The sequence below is a fragment of the Schistocerca gregaria genome, chromosome 3, assembly GCF_023897955.1.
Source record: "Schistocerca gregaria isolate iqSchGreg1 chromosome 3, iqSchGreg1.2, whole genome shotgun sequence".
NCBI classification, from domain to species: Eukaryota; Metazoa; Arthropoda; class Insecta; order Orthoptera; family Acrididae; genus Schistocerca; species Schistocerca gregaria.
This window is the reverse complement of record NC_064922.1, coordinates 596,552,372-596,565,568: the sequence shown is the minus strand read 5'-3', so window position 1 is coordinate 596,565,568 and position 13,197 is coordinate 596,552,372. Positions and strand designations below refer to the sequence as shown.

Sequence of the window (13,197 nt, the reverse complement as noted above, 5' to 3'; positions counted from 1 at the left end):
TTAGGTTGTGCAAACAGTTTCACAGCAGGCACCACCCTCAAACCCTCTGCCCATCCTGGTTTTCTGGGCATGGCTGGTGCCAATAGCTTTATGTGACAATGTTAAGATGGAGCTGGATCACTTAAAATCACTGAGAGTGATTAGATTGATTTCCTCTGGTGAATGGCCTATGCACTTGGTTATTATAAAGAAGCTACTGGTCAACTTCGGCCCTGCAACGACTTCAAGGTCACTATTAATACACAGGCAGTCATAGACATATACCCCATATCTCACCTGGAATAGCTACTTACAAAGTCGGTTGGGGGTACTCCTTTTCGAAAATCGGACTACCTTCAGATTACATTGACTAAGGCACCAAAACAGTTGCACATGATTAATATACTTTTCAGTCTATCAGCATCAACTGCAAGTGTTGGTGGTTGCTTGTACACCTACCATCTTTCAACATATTTTAGAACAGGTTACATCTGTTGTCTCTCAGTGGATTAATTATCTTGATGATATCGTTGTGACAGGTGCTACCACGAAGGATCATGTCTGTAAACCTCTGTTCTTTGTTTACCATTCTACAGACCACGTGCCTCATGTGTAATGTCACCAAGTCTCATTTCTTCCCGTCTTCTGTTGTTTATGTCACGAAATTTCTCAGCAGGGCATACATCCCTTGGAATAACATGTCACTCTCATCAGGACTTTGTCCCAATTGATCTAATATACTAGAATACTATCACAAGTTCATTCCCATGGTGGCAATTATCGCCCACCTCTTGCACCTGTTGCTGCAGAAACATGTTCCTTTTGTTTGGTCTGCTGCTTATGGGAGTGATTTTGTGCAGCTTTGGGATTGTCTTGCTCCATCCTGTGTCTTACAGTCTTTCGATCTGGTAAGAATCTGGTTCTGGCCATGGATATGTTTGAGTTATAGAAGGAGCAAACCTCACTCACCGCCATTCATATGGCTGTGAACAACCTACTGCCTTTGCATTGTAAACTCTCAACTCATTTCAGCAACATTATTCTCATGTGGAAAAAAGAAGCTCTTGCTGTTGTTTATGCCTTAAAAATATTTCGTATGTTCTTGTATGGTAGAAAGATTCATTTAATTATCGACCAAAACCCTTGGTTTTCCTCTCCAACACAACAGCGTTCTTACCAGACAAAACCACTAATCATCGTCAGTGCCATAGGCTCTGCTCTTATCCTGGTACAATTACAATATTCGTTTTCGTAACATGTGTGGATGCTCTGTCCAAGCTTTCCATGGGCCATGACCCCTCGTTTGACCAGGTGGAACTTCCTTGTTTTCAACTGGATGTGGAGGAGGGGCACACAATGGACGACTTCCCCATCACCAGTTCTCATACTGCTTCTGCTGTGGCTGTGAATCTGATACTCCAGTGTGACCTAACAATCCGCTGGGCTAGGCTTCAGGCTCGCTTCAGACTTTTATGTGCTACACTATCATGCCTCTCCCTATTAGATGGCGTAGTTCTCCTGTCAATGGAAAACGTTACTCTCTGCATTGTGGTTACAGCAGCTCTGTTGCAGGAATCTATGGCACAAAACTGTTGGTGTGCCACCACGTGTTTTGGCCAGGCATAGATTGGGAAGTGGATCACTTTCTGTAGCCTCCTGCATGTGTTTGGGCTCAGCAGGTGGTGGCATGCATTATTATTTCACCATGAGCAGCACCTACCCAAACTTGGAAAGCATTTATATTGATTCCACTGGTCCTTTTTAGACATTTTTTGGTTATTGGCCACTAATGCTTTTTCTCCTTTCCTTTATGTTGTTTTTTGTCCTTCTGTGACAGCAGATGCAAGTGTCAAGGCACTGTCAAAGATATTCTATGTAGGAGGCTTGTCTTGCACCATGATTTTGAACAATGATCCTCAGTTCATGGTGCAATCTTTCAAGGAGTTATGTACACACAATGGCTTTCACCCTGTCACAGCACCTCCCATCTGACCACAGTCGAATGGCATGGTGAAACACTTTGTTCGAATGTTTAAGACACAGATGCACAATTACATAGAACATTTCCCAGCAGAGTAGATTCCATCAGTTTTTTTTAAGCTTGTGGAGTATGACATCAATTGGGACCATGAGTCCTGCCAAGCTCTTGCATGGCTGTCATCATTACCTGTACTCATGCCTCTCATCATGGGCTCCAATGTCCAGATGGTGCCTGCCCTCCTGTCACTGTTTTTGCTCCAGTTGTCCCAGGATCTGCATGCAAAAGGGGTGCCCCTGTCCCAATTACTTTTGTCCATAAGCGCCAGTCCGAGTAAATCAAGAACTTCTCGTGCCACTTGCCAGTTGCTGCCAAAGCTGCTATGGATGTCTCTGCAGATACAGTATTGTGGACAGTGACACCTGCTCCTTCCCTCCACAATGAAGTGGAGTGCAGTAACCTCACAGTAACCATAGCAGATTTAAATCAGGCCACTGCAGCAACCATAGTATGCACTGACATTCAAACGGTGTACCCACAGCTATCCAAAGTGGCTGCCAGAGGCAACCCACTCACTGACTGTAGTCACCTGTTGTGCCATGTATGTAAAGCAATATTCCAATGATGGCAGACAGGAAAGCAGCTTTATAAGAAAATAAACAGGCTTCCAATTTCTCAGTTGTTAAATGAATTTTTTTGCTCGTAACTACACCAAGTGTATTCTTGTTGTCACTCCATTAGCTAATAAACTATAACTGTTTTATGACCATGTGTTTCCTTGCATTCCTAGTTAGAACACTCACTAGCAGGAATGCCATGTCAATAAGTGTCAAAACATTCCACACTGCCTTTCATATCGCAGCACTCCCATTGGTCATCACATCATATGATGACGCCATCAAGGTTTCTCGGGATCAAAATTTTAACCACTGACATCACCACCATAATCGATCATATGACCCCCAAGCTCATTTCCTCTTGATACACAGCCTTGCTCTCATCCTCTACACTTTATTTCTTCATGCTTTCATTAGCTCTTGGCCGAGAGAAAAATTTATTCTATGTCTTTGTTATTTGTTATAGATCAAAATAGTTGGGGACAGTTGTGTAAGTTGAGACTGTGTGACTTGAATCGACTTGATGTGACATGATGTGACAGTCAATCTGAATTTGTCTTTACCTTACTTTAGTTGATTCAAATTATAATTCTGTGACATGTCCAGTATTGTTGAAAAAAAGTATATGGATGAATAAAACTATTACTACTACTATTTTACTAGTTCTAAGTCATAATAAAAATTACGCATCTTTAAAGGCCAATTCATACTGGCTGTTAGCCTGTCATGTCACGGCACCATTAAGCAGGGTGCATTCATATTGTCTGTCACATCATGTCACGTCAAAAAATAAAACTTATGTGATCTCAACTTGCATGGCTACCCTCCACTGTTTTCAATCTGTAACAAATAACCAAAATAACAAAGACCAATCTGTAGAAAATAAACAAAAATAACAAAGAATGAATAGCAAATACATAGAATAAAAAGAATAAAAACTGATATCAACCTCTGCGTAATGAACCCATGAAGAAAAGAAGTATAGAGGATGAGAGCATGGCCATGTATCAGCAAGAAATGTCAAATAGGCTTTGGGGGGGGGGGGGGGGTGTCATGTGATCAAAAAGAGATGGTTGCATTAGCTGTCAAAACTTTGTTCCCAATAAACCTTGAGAGTGCTGGCTGTGACATTTTCGTAATACACAAGTTTAACCTTAACAGGAATCATCAAAAGCTCATACATAACTGGAGCAGATGGTAGCCTGCGAGCTGACTTTTCCCTTTTTTTCCTTAGGCCAGCTTCATGGAATATATTGAAAGTATTTTATCTAAAAGTTTGTTAAATTTTATGAGAACAGGTATAAATTGTTAAAGAGAAAAATCATAGATTTAAAAAGAATTTAAAATAGATGTCACATATACTAAAGCTTTTCTTATGTTTCTCTCACTGACCATATTATTCCATTTTGGCTATAGTAACATTTCTCACTATTTTATTACCTGTCTGACTTGTCTAATTCAACTCATTCTGTTCCTTACCCACACCTCACCTGGATGGTGTTGATACATTACCATTGTCTACATCCTGGTCACTGTCTGACTTGTGTTCATTTCAGTTGTGAATTAACTTTCACAATAATTAATATCATATGTAATTCCTTTAAAGTGTTTGCTAAAAATCAGGGAAACAAGGACCATTTACAGACATTTTCTCAGCTGTCTCTAATCTGTCCATTGAAACAGAAAATAATTTGGTTAGAATATACTATTATGTTATTTAAAAATAAATAATCTTAAATAAGTCATAATAATAGATAATTATGTTATTACCAATCTGTACTCATTAAAAATCTGAAAACAGAAAACTTGCTTAATTGGATTAGTCGGACCTTCGCGAAAACTGCAGCCTTCAACAGTGAACAAGTACTGATCTTAATGATCAACTATGACACATCCGGTGTCTATGATTTACAATCTGAGCTTCAGGTCCTCTTGATACGGACTGCTTCAATCAAGGGATAAATAACCACCAAATATGGCATATTAACATCGCAAATAGAGAAATCAACATGTCAGTTGCTCGGTTATCGCGCATTCTGTTCTGTTAGGTCCAGTGTAAATGCCTATTCGCGGGTACAAAGTGCTTGCGAGTCCTAGAGCATTGTTCACACGAGTGCGCATTCATCTGTAATCGTTTGTCGTCACCTCGATGTAAAGAGGGCTTAGCTATGCCAAACATTATGTTGACACAGAGGGAACGAAATGAGTTAGCAGTAGCACAACATGTAATTAATTCATCCATGAATAATTTTTACAAATGATACAGGATTTGTCAGTTTAATACTAGAACAGCCTTTTCAGAAAACCTAATCAGAAGGAGGGTATGATTTGTGGGACACGCGATCCGGCATCCAGCCACTGATGTTCGGAAAATGAAAGAAGTAGCGAAAGGGTAATATTTCAAGCACCTGAACCGGTTTTCGGGTAGTGCTAGTATACCCACAGTCTAATGATAGTAGATGTGCAGCGTGCAGAGATGAAAAGACAATGAAAAATGTCACGCCAAAACTAGAACCATAGAGGACTAAAACGTACTTCATTAGTCCTATTCCTTACTTTCAAGCAACTAAAATTGGCGATGTATTGCTCCAGTTTTAGTTCTGCTAACTGTTTAAAATAACTATGGCAGAATTTTAAATCACAAACCTGGTATTAAAATAAGCACGCTCATTTTCGTTTCTCGTACATTCGAAGCCAAACTTTTGCAGCAACAGTTGGTACGCAGAGATTTGCGTCATAGCTTTGTTTAGTATAGTGGCATCAATGTTTGTTGCGATAGTCTTTTGCAAAATGTGTGGTGAGGTAGTGTGGTAGTATGTGCGTAGTATGGCAATAAATAGTAATTAAAGGTTCGTAATCAGTAATAACTAATTGATATTGTTATCTAGTAGCTCTGAGTGATTTACATGAACAAATTTGTGATACGTGTTTCGTCTTACGGGAGAGACCGGAACATGATTGTGATCAGCTGTTGTGCGCAGTCTCATATCGAAGTTTCGTCCTCCGAAAAAAATAAGGATACAAAAATTTAAAACTGTGACATAATTGTTCAATCGTTTATGAATATTTAATAGTGTAGAAGGCTTCAAGCCGTGAGCCGCACAGACTGGAGTGCGTCCTCTGAAGAAATTGCCCGTGTTTTTAACTCTGGTTTGTAGTAGTGAAGTTTCAAAATAACAAGCCCCTTGTTTTGAAAATGTAATGAAATGTAGGCGAATGACAAATTACCCCAAGTGAATTGCGGAGGATGTCAGAAAAATTGGGAACTTAAGAAAGCCACTACTTTATGTAGAAGCTGCATTGCAGTGTGCTATTCTTAGATACCCGTGCATTTGATGTGAAAATTTACTGCGGTGTGTTACTGTAAATTTTCGCAGAGGGAAGTAAATAACTGTCCTCACAAATCCTCCGAGATGGAGCAAAGTCATACACATAATAATGATGGAATTAAAAAGAGCCCTGATAACAGTTATACAATATGTACAGACAAGATTTGTTTAAGTTGATAGAAAAAATCTTCGAACAAAAAGTAATGCAATTAAATGTTGCTGGCAGTTCAATCACTGCGAGTTTGTCATCGAAGATATCAGATTTCCGTAATAATTAACATAGGCTAGATAAATTAAATTCAAAATACTTCATAGTAGCGTGAAGGAGTTTAATTTGCTCCTCCTCTGAAGTTACTACAGCTTTTGACCTGTGACCACACCCAATTTTTTTTAATTGTTTGTTTTCATTGTGTTATGACAAAAAAATTTATAGCATTATCAGGTTAATCCGTTGACAAATAAACAAAGAAATCAGACGATGCTGATAGTAGTGTGATATATGTATGGTGATGAAAAGCACAAGAATCAATTGAATTGACCCACACCAGTAGAGATGAATGATAATATTCAGTCAAATGAGCTTATTGTGAATTTAGTGAGGTAGTGTGGTGTAGAACAACTCTTGAAATGGACATTTTTGTGGGGGTTTGTAAATCAGTGAAGTTACAGTAGCCTATAGCTATCTGTGCGTGTGGTATCAAACTTGCCATTATTGTGACAGATGCTTTGATTTTTCCCATTATCTAATAATTGTTTTCAGAAGTGATGATGGAAAACCATTCATCTTGCTTTTGAAAACTGTGGTGTTGTGTTCTATATCTCTACCAGGGCATGTTGTATGTGCCTCTGTGGCAACATCAGGTATATTGGTGCTGCAGTTATTTAATATCTGATAGTTGAAACCCTGACCAGTTATGTTGTGTACCAAAAGTACACCATGCATTTGTTATGTTGTGCTTTTAGGTTTGTAGTCTTTTCATATGATTTGGCAAAATTGGTTCATACCAAGAGCAAGCAAAATATGTAGGCTAATGTAATCAGTCTGCACTGCCAGATAAACTGACAATGTTGTATTCTTGTGATATATGTTGCCAATTATACAGAATGGCAAAAGAAAGTAGTTTCTGTGGTGAAAACTGTGAACTAGGTTCTACGCTGGCATATCTTTTGATACCACAGCTAAAGGAATTATTATTGTAAGACTTTCTTACGAAACGATGGATCAAAAGTTGCCTTGTAGGCCTACCCTAAAGCACTATGAACTGAAGGAACTGCTATGACTGCTGAAATTAAAAATATGCCCAGTAATAAACATTTCCAGTATTTTCTGAAATTGAGTCAGTTTAACATATGGCTGTGTAATAGAATTTGGAATGTGTATAACTCACATAAACACAACACATTTTGGCTGTAGTATCTGTCTATAAAATTTTCTTGATATTCAAGCTGCTCAATGTTGAAGCAAAAACTAAAGTTTCTGAAGATCTTAACCATATTAATCATGGGGAGCTACTTGCTTGTCAGGACCAATGTCTGTCTCTTATATAGTAATTCCTTTCACAATTTTGGTGGAGCGATACCACCTAGGATGGGATTTGCGTGCACAAATATGATAAATGAGCTGAAAGAAGGGAAAGTAGAGACACTAGCTGTATGTCCTCAGGTCAGAATCAGGTGTCGGAGGAGAATGGCAGACAGCACCATAGTTTGTACCCCCTATAAGAACTACAAATTTGAGTTGTAAAGGTCAAGAAAGGGGTCAGGGTGGTCATGTATTGTGAGCTACACTCCTGGAAATTGAAATAAGAACACCGTGAATTCATTGTCCCAGGAAGGGGAAACTTCATTGACACATTCCTGGGGTCAGATACATCACATGATCACACTGACAGAACCACAGGCACATAGACACAGGCAACAGAGCATGCACAATGTCGGCACTAGTACAGTGTATATCCACCTTTCGCAGCAATGCAGGCTGCTATTCTCCCATGGAGACGATCGTAGAGATGCTGGATGTAAGTCCTGTCGAACGGCTTGCCATGCCATTTCCACCTGGCGCCTCAGTTGGACCAGTGTTCGTGCTGGACGTGCAGACCGCGTGAGACGACGCTTCATCCAGTCCCAAACATGCTCAATGGGGGACAGATCCGGAGATCTTGCTGGCCAGGGTAGTTGACTTACACCTTGTAGAGCACGTTGGGTGGCACGGGATACATGCGGACGTGCATTGTCCTGTTGGAACAGCAAGTTCCCTTGCCGGTCTAGGAATGGTAGAACGATGGGTTTGATGACGGTTTGGATGTACCGTGCACTATTCAGTGTCCCCTCGACGATCACCAGAGGTGTACGGCCAGCGTAGGAGATCGCTCCCCACACCATGATGCCGGGTGTTGGCCCTGTGTGCCTCGGTCGTATGCAGTCCTGATTGTGGCGCTCACCTGCACGGCGCCAAACATGCATACGACCATCATTGGCACCAAGGCAGAAGCGACTCTCATTGCTGAAGACGACACGTCTCCATTCGTCCCTCCATTCACGCCTGTCGCAACACCACTGGAGGCAGGCTGCACGATGTTGGGGTGTGAGCGGAAGACGGCCTAATGGTGTGCGGGACCGTAGCCCAGCTTCATGGAGACTGTTGCGAATGGTCCTCGCCGATACCCCTGGAGCAACAGTGTCCCTAATTTGCTGGGAAGTGGCGGTGCTGTCCCCTACGGCACTGCGTAGTATCCTACGGTCTTGGCGTGCGTTGCTGCGGTCCGGTCCCAGGTCAACGGGCACGTGCACCTTCCGCCGACCACTGGCGACAACATCGATGTACTGTGGAGACCTCACGCCCCACGTGTTGAGCAATTCGGCGGTACGTCCACCCGGCCTCCCGCATGCCCACTATATGCCCTCGCTCAAAGTCCGTCAACTGCACATACGGTTCACGTCCACGCTGTCGCGGCATGCTACCAGTGTTAAAGACTGCGATGGAGCTCCGTATGCCACGGCAAACTGGCTGACACTGACGGCGGCGGTGCACAAATGCTGCGCAGCTAGCGCCATTCGACGGCCAACACCGTGGTTCCTGGTGTGTCCGCTGTGCCGTTCGTGTTCATTGCTTGTACAGCCCTCTCGCAGTGTCCGGAGCAAGTATGGTGGGTCTGACACACCGGTGTCAATGTGTTCTTTTTTCCATTTCCAGGAGTGTATATACATACTGCAGGTATCTTTGTGCAACACCATAAATTGTGTGTAGTGTGCAATTAAGACTTGTTTGTAAGTAATACATTGCAGCTAGTTACTTACAAGTAGTGGTATTTATGCAGATAATGTGGGGCAATATCAACAATTTTTTAAACAAGATGGTGTCTGCAGACTACACTCCATTGACAGTTCCCCTGTTCCATATCTAAGAGACTAGTGGGCACATCACTTACTGGTAAGGACTTGCCGGACAATTTATAATGCCATTTTCTGTTTGTTGTTGTTAGTAATAAGTGTTGATGATGTTTGTGATGTACGTCCATATGATGAAATGTGACTGAATGCTTTGACAAGCTTAGTTTCAGCAAAATGTAATACTTGTACTCTTTTTTGTCCGGCATCATTCCACATCAAATCCCATAGGTCATGTCACCCATCATCTCAGATTTTCATGAAACTTTGCATATTTGCTGATTCTTAGAACATAAGAACTTGGCAAAGTCTTTTTGCTCTCTGACTAAAGCTTTTTTTATACTGGTAACTGTGCTCAGCAAGAATGTTAGTGCAAAATGGCAATACCTCCATAAACGCCCATAGGTGTTATGAAGCTTTTCAGCCAGATTTTTTTTCATAAGTTAAGAAAAGCAGGTATGTAACAGGCATGTAGTTATTTAAGCAGTAATTAAAGGAACAAAGAACAGTACAAAAAATTTAATGTGTGTCACTTTCAATTTCCGGAAAAGTACACATACATTGAAAAATGCTTATATCACGTTTCTCCAACATGGTGGGAACTTATAATTGGTCTTAAATAATTCCAGAGCTTGTACAATTTGTAATAAAATAAAATTATTATTGGGTATTCTATGAATGGACAAACAAATCTGAAATCAAAATACTTTCTTCAGATTTATTTGTGTGTCCGTTCATCACAGAAAATTTAAAAAGGGAAATGGATGGGTTAAAGTTAGATATAATGAGAATTATTGAAGTTCGGTGGCAGCAGGAACAAGACTTTTGGTCAGGTGAATACAGAGTTATAAATACAAAATCAAATAGGGGTAATGAAGAAGTAGATTTAATAATGAATAAAAAAAATAGGAGTGCGGGTAAGCTACTACAAAGAGCATAGTGTATGTATTATAGTGGCCAAGATAGACACGAAGCCCGTGCCTACTACAATAGTACAGGTTTATATGCCAACTAGCTCTGCAGATGACATAGAAATTGAAGAAATGTATGATGAGATAAAAGAAATCATTCAGGTAGTGAAGGGAGACGAAAGTTTAATAGTAATGGGTGACTGGAATTCGACAGTAGGAAAAAGGAGAGAAGGAAACATTGTAGGCGAATATGGATTGGGGCTAAGAAATGGAAGAGGAAGCCGCCTGATAGAATTTTGTACAGAGCATAACTTAATCATAGCTAACACTTGGTTCAAGAATCATAAAAGAAGGTTGCATACATGGAAGAATCCTGGAGATACTAAAAGGTATCAGATAGATTATATAATGGTAAGACAGAGATATAGGAACCAGGTTTTAATTTGTAGGACATTTCCAGGGGCAGATGTGGACTCTGACCACAATCTGTTGGTTATGAACTGTAGATAAAAACTGAAGAAATTGCAAAAAGGTGGGAATTTAAGGAGATGGGACCTGGATAAACTGACTGAACCAGAGGTTGTAGAGAGTTTCAGGGAGAGCATAAAGTAAGAATTGACAGGAATGGAGGAAAGAAATACAGTAGAAGATGAATGGGTAGCTCTGAGGGATGAAGTAGTGAAGGCAGCAGAGGATCACGTAGGTAAAAAGATGAGGGCTAGTAGAAATCCTTGGGTAACAGAAGAAATATTGAATTTAATTGATGAAGGTAGAAAATATAAAAATGCAGTAAATGAAGCTGGCAAAAAGGAATACAAACGTCTCAAAAATGAGATCGACAGGAAGTGCAAAATGGCTAAGCAGGGATAGCTAGAGGACAGATGTATGGATGTAGAGGCTTATCTCATTATGGGTAAGATAGTTACTGCCTACAGGAATATTAAAGAGACCTTTGGAGAAAAGAGAACCACTTGTATGAATATAAAGAGCTCAGATGGAAACACAGTTCTAAGCAAAGAAGGGAAAGCAGAAAGGTGGAAGGAGTATATAGAGGGTCTATACAAGGGAAATGTACTTGAGGACAATATTATGGAAATGGAAGAGGACGTAGATGAAAATGAAATGGGAGATACGATACTGTGTGAAGAGTTTGACAGAGCACTGAATGACCCGAGTCAAAACAAGGCCCCTGGAGTAGACAACATTCCATTGGAACTACTGACGGCCTTGGGAGATCCAGTCCTGACAAAACTCTACCATCTGGTGAGAAAGATGTATGCGACAGGCGAAATTCCCTCAGACTTCAAGAAGAATATAATAATTCCAATCCCAAAGAAAGCAGGTGCTGACAGGTGTGAAAATTACCAAATAATCAGTTTAATAAGTCACAGCTGCAAAATACTAACGCGAATAATTTACAGACGAATGGAAAAACTGGTAGAAGCCAACCTCGGGGAAGATCAGTTTGGATTCCGTAGAAATGTTGGAACATGTGAGGCAATACTGACCTTATGACTTATCTTAGAAGAAAGATTAAGGAAAGGCAAACCTACATTTCTAGCATTTGTAGACTTAGAGAAAGCTTTTGATAATGTTGACTGGAATACTCTCTTTCAAATTGTGAAGGTGGCAGGGGTAAAATACAGAGAGCGAAAGGCTATTTACAATTTGTACAGAAACCAGATGGCAGTTATAAGTGTCGAGGGGCATGAAAGGGAAGCAGTGGTTGGGAAGGGAGCGAGACAGGGTTGTATCCTCTCCCTGATGTTATTCAATCTGTGTATTGAGCAAGCAGTGAAGTAAACAAAAGAAAAGTTCGGAGTAGGTGTTAAAATCGAGGGGGGAGAAATAAAAACTTTGAGGTTCGTCGATGACATTGTAATTCTGTCAAAGACAGCAAAGGACTTGGAAGAGTTGTTGAACGGAATGGACAGTTTGAAAGGAGGATATAAGATGAACATCAACAAAAGCAACACGAGGATAATGGAATGTAGTCGAATTAAGTCGGGTGATGCTGAAGGAATTAGATTAGGAAATGAGACACTCAAAGTAGTAAAGGAGGTTTGCTATTTGGGGAGCAAAATAACTGATGATGATCGAAGTATAGAGGTTATAAAATGTAGACTGACAATGGCAAGGAAAGCGTTTCTGTATAATAGAAATTTGTGAACATCAAGTATAGATTTAAGTGTCAGGAAGTCATTTCTGAAAGTATTTCTATGGAGGGTAGCCATGTATGGAAGTGAAACATGAACGATAAATAGCTTGGACAAGAAGAGAATAGAAGCTTTCGAAATGTTGTGCTACTGAAGAATGCTGAAGATTAGATGGGTAGAGCATATAACTAATGAGGAGGTATTGAATAGGATTGGGGAGAAGAGAAGTTTGTGGCACAACTTGATTAGAAGAAGGGATCTGTTGGTAGGACATGCTATGAGGCATCAATGGATCACAAATTTAGCATTGGAGGGCAGCGTGGAGGGTAAAAATCGTAGAGGGAGACCAAGAGATGAATACACTAAGCAGATTCAGAAGGATGTAGGTTGTAGTAGGTACTGGGAGATGAGAGCTTGCACAGGATGGATTAGCAAGGAGAGCTGCATCGAACCAGTCTCAGGACTGTAGACCACAACAACAACTACACAATACTTTGTGTTGTGATGGAAAAAATAAAAAGAATTTGTTGTGGTGGGGGAAAAAAATTCTAAGTAAGATCTTCCATACCCGACATCCACAGCTTCAGATTTTCACAAAACTTTTTGTACTTGTTACTTTCTGCATGGCACTAATCAGTGCAAAATTTCTTCACATACTTCATGTAGTTTGAAGGGGAAAAAGTGGAAATTTTTTCAAATAATGCCAAATTGTAGTTGGTCGTATGGATTGCATTACTTCAGGCAATAATAACAGAAAGAACCTTATTTTCAACACATCACTGCCATATTTACTCAAATGTCACAGAAGGGATGTATGTTTATTGGAAAAAAATTAATAAC

General features: G+C 40.3%; 1 protein-coding gene across 12 annotated transcripts in view; it reads left to right on the top strand.

The window, feature by feature from the left end:
• The first annotated feature begins 5,300 nt into the window (after positions 1-5,300).
• Positions 5,301-13,197, top strand: part of LOC126353840 (transmembrane GTPase Marf) — a 168,800-nt gene continuing 160,903 nt past the window's right edge. For 2 of the 12 annotated variants that reach the window (XM_050002978.1, XM_050002982.1), the window contains exon 1: positions 5,328-5,423. The gene's annotated coding sequence lies outside the window, so the exon portion shown is untranslated. Of the gene's footprint in view, positions 5,725-9,220; positions 9,334-13,197 lie in introns of all 12 variants that reach the window. The other 10 variants (XM_050002984.1, XM_050002974.1, XM_050002981.1 and 7 more) reach the window with 10 other exon arrangements.